This window comes from Rousettus aegyptiacus, unplaced genomic scaffold (assembly GCF_014176215.1).
Source record: "Rousettus aegyptiacus isolate mRouAeg1 unplaced genomic scaffold, mRouAeg1.p scaffold_m13_p_3, whole genome shotgun sequence".
NCBI lineage: Eukaryota > Metazoa > Chordata > Mammalia > Chiroptera > Pteropodidae > Rousettus > Rousettus aegyptiacus.
Window position 1 is genome coordinate 69,522,509 of NW_023416306.1, and position 4,140 is coordinate 69,526,648.

At 31.0% G+C, this 4,140-nt stretch overlaps 1 pseudogene; it reads right to left on the reverse strand.

Moving 5' to 3' along the window:
• Window positions 1-793: 793 nt before the first annotated feature.
• Window positions 794-912, reverse strand: LOC118600859 (annotated as a pseudogene).
• Window positions 913-4,140: the final 3,228 nt, after the last annotated feature.

Here is a 4,140-nt window from a genome sequence, read left to right on the forward strand (position 1 = left end):
AATGGTGATTTCTAGATGTTAGCCCAGCCTATTTATTATAAGGGGAAGATTTCTGTTTCCTGTTGGAACTTCAGTAGCACCTAAGACTTCACTAGCATTCCACTCCTTGCAGTTCAGCAACTATTTATTTTGCAGAGGCAGATAATCTGTAGTTGATAATGCAAGAGGTAGAAGTTAAACTGGTCATCTTTTTTCGCAGAATTTTCTGCATCCAGTATGTTTAGAATTGTTTTTAAATGGTTCATTTATCTTTATACAGAGAGCCTATGGAACTCAAGGAAATAATGAATATTAGCCTAACATTCACCTGTATTTCTTCTAATATCTAAATGTTTTTTAATTTTGTTCATTTATCTCTTCAGCCCATCTGCTATTTTTTAAAGATGTTGGGTATAGAACTAAGTTTTTTGTGTAAGAGTATTTCATTATTCCTATTTTCCCATTTTAATTGTCCAGTACCATATTTTAAAAAGCCATTTCCAAAAATAAATAAAAATTAAATTAAATTAAAAATAAAATAAAATAAATAAAATAAAAACAATCTTTCCCCCAGTGATCTGTAATTCTTTAATGTATTGAACTGCTTTCAGAAAATATTATATTAAAATACCTGCAATGAAACTACTTCATTTTATTTTCATTATGTTCTTGACTGCCTTTGTTCCATTATTTGTGGTGATCTGTCGAATCATGATTTTCTTTTTAGGCAAGGCAACCCTTGGTTGACCTTACAGATTGCATGGACCTTGTCAGTTTACAATCCCTTAATTTTTTTTTTTTTTTCCATTTTTTATGCCTACAGCACCTGGTCTTCCTGGGTGGTCCCCCATCCAAGTACTAACCAGGCATGACCTTGCTTGCCTTCCGAGATCTGACAGGACCAGGCTTGTTCAGGGTAGCTTGGCCATAGCCTGAATTACTTTTTAAAACAAAAAATTCCACAAATTAATATATTGTAATAATTGAATAAAAGTTATAATTTAGGAGAAATTTTGAAATCTTTAGTTTTTTATCTAGTAACTTATATTAAAACTATGTTTTCACTGGATTTTCATTTTATTAGATTTCTAATATTATTTCATTTTATTTTTGAGGACTGTGACTAAACTGAAAAAAACATATATATAAAACTTAGCTTACCCAAAGAATGTCCCCCATCCCGTAAAAAAACTTCCCTATACATTTAATGAATAGAGAGAAAAAACTAATAATGATCATTTTGATTTTTTTAATTAACTAAAAGATGGAACAGTTAATTAATCAACTCATTTCAGGATAATTTTCTCTTAGATTAAAATATATTCTTATATTCAAATAAAGTTAATTTGATTCATCTTTTCTTAAAGTTATATATATTTATTACCTTACTGTAGTAAAAAAAAAAATAAAGACAATGAAAATAGTGTTCATTTATAATAAGTTGATTGTGTACTGTATACATGTCTACTAAAAATTATACTGTGCTATTTTAAATATGTATATATATTTTGTATGCATAGGTAATCATAAATCAAGAAATGGCCATAATATCACAGGCATTTTATAAGGAAATATAAATCTTTAATATTTTATTATTTCTAAATGAAATTTATATTAAGTATAAATTTAATATCATTTAATATATTAAATACATGCGTGATATTTTCTTTAACCAAATCTAGATTATTTTTGTCCTTCTGCAAGCAAAAGTTTATCTGAGTTAAACAATACTTCTTATTATGGTATAATTGAAACTGAATAAAGTTTATACTATGCCTATAATTACAACTACACCAATCTAAGTTGTACGTGAATAATCTCTTCTACTGGACCCTAAAAAATCATGTGAAGACCATGATGTGCTCAGATCAGCTGGGTCCTCTCTTTGGTTGGTGATCTCCTTCCCTGCTTATTAGATCCTTTGATTAATTCCATATTGCCTTTGACTTATTTTTTTTTCCCCTAGTTTAGTTTTTTTAACATTTTAAAAATTAAGTTCATTGGGTAACATTGGTTAATACAATTACATAATTTTCAGGTGTACATTATAATTTAACATCTGTGTATTCTATTGTGTGGCTCTTGACTTATCTTGCTGTGCAGTTCTGTCTGTCCATTTGTTTATTTTTGTACTTCATTGATCTTGACCTCGTTTCTTCTTTTTTTTTTTTTTTTTTTTAAAGCTTTGAGTTAAAGTATATCCCCTGAGCTTATGGCAAAGTTTATTTTTTATTCCGAAAGGGCAGGGCTATAGCTTTTGTCTAGATGACTGTCTGAGTGACTACTTATAGAATAAAAAGTATGCATAATAAAAATGATAGAACAAAAAGTAACTTGTAAATATTTACCTAAAGAGAAGGAGAATCTTTTTTTCGAACAAGTGTTATCCCGGCCCTTCCATCTATAATGTATCTTTTATTTTCAGAATATCATCTTTCCCCTAATTCTCCCAATTTTCCTTATTATAGGTAAGTCCTTCCACTATCCCATTTTAAATCATTCTCAATATAGCAATCCAGGTCCTCTGATATCACTCTCTCTCAATATTCAGCCTCTACAGAGGAATGCTCAACTGGTCAATCTGCTGGGATGGCAACTGTACACATTTTATACTAATCACAAAGGAAAGACGGCATCAGGAAACTAAATGTTCATAAAGACAACAGTACAGGAAGTGCTAGAAATTCCACAGGATGTTTCAGGTTCAAGACTTCCTCGAAACCCCCTATGCCTGTGTTCATGTGCTTGCTCATACCACTTCAAAGTAAGGTCCAAGAAAACACTGGTGCTACTTGCCAGTGTTACCTTCTTCTGCATATCACTTGGCTCTTTCGTTATCTTGATTTGTCCCTCTTACCATTTCTTCTATGTTGCACTGATCTCTATTTTCTCTCTCTTTTACACTCTTATTTTTTATAAGCTTGCTTTCATCTTGCTAACAATATCTTTTCATCTAGGAAAGTGCTACCTTTAGCAGTACAGAACCCCCACTTTCTGGCAATGCTCACGCTTGGAAGAGCAGAGTGGTTAAGAGCAAACAGAGTGGGGAGCTAGATATTCTGGGCTTGAATCCCCAACATGCCACTAACTTTGTTAATTGGGAAAATTATTTAAACTTTCTCTGTTTCAGCATCACCATATATATTCTTTTTTTTTTTCAGTGTCCTCATTTTTAAAGAGGTGATAACAGTATCTACTTCATAGTATTCTTGTGAGCATTAAATAAAAAATATATATCCCTGGCATATGACAGTCTCAACTGTTAACATTATTACCATTGAGAAGGAAGATAACCCGGAAACAAGTAATTTCTTTCTGGGATATTCTATGTTCATAAAACAAAACAAACAACAGAGAAAGTCTCAGATTTACAACATCCCTGAAGAATCATAAAGAATAAAAGTGTCCACAATTTGATAGCACCTGTTGAAGGTTGCCATAGGACCAGCTAAAAATTAAAAACTCCAAGACATTCAACCCATTACATATGAGTAACTATCTTCAAACACCAGTTTTGTTGCTCAAAGCCTGTTTTTCCTAATTGTCCAGGTACCTGATTCATACTTTTCAGATTGTGACATAATTTATACTTTCACCAAATCATTTCTGCAAATATTATTGTTCTACTTCAGTGAAGAAAAAGCTTTGAAAACTATTTGCTTCATGTGTGGTATAATAATAGCTCTTACATATATAAACAAGTTACTTTTATTTCTTTATTTTGTTAGTATTTTTCATTCTCACAAGTTTAGATTCTAAATTGGTAATGTGTCATAGGCAAATAAAAAATAAGTACTTCTTGCAATGTAGAACTGAAAAATAACAACACATTTTTTTTCTGAATTTGGCTGAGTTTATTGGCAAAGGAAAGTTATATCAAATGCCTTGGCAAAATTTTATCAACTCATGCTGCTAGAATATGTCACACTGGAGAACAATAGCAGCATGAAAGGGAAAAAATCATGAATTGCTTTTTTTTCTTAAATAGGCTTGAGTGTAAGATATTTTGCCAAATATTTTAATTGTGCCTTGAAATTAAAACACAAAACCAAACTCCAATCCCCATAAGCACTTTTCCATATTGATAGGAACTATGCTGCATTGCTACTGAAATTTCTTATTATTGGAGGTATTTAACCTCATATTCTTTGCCATGACTGG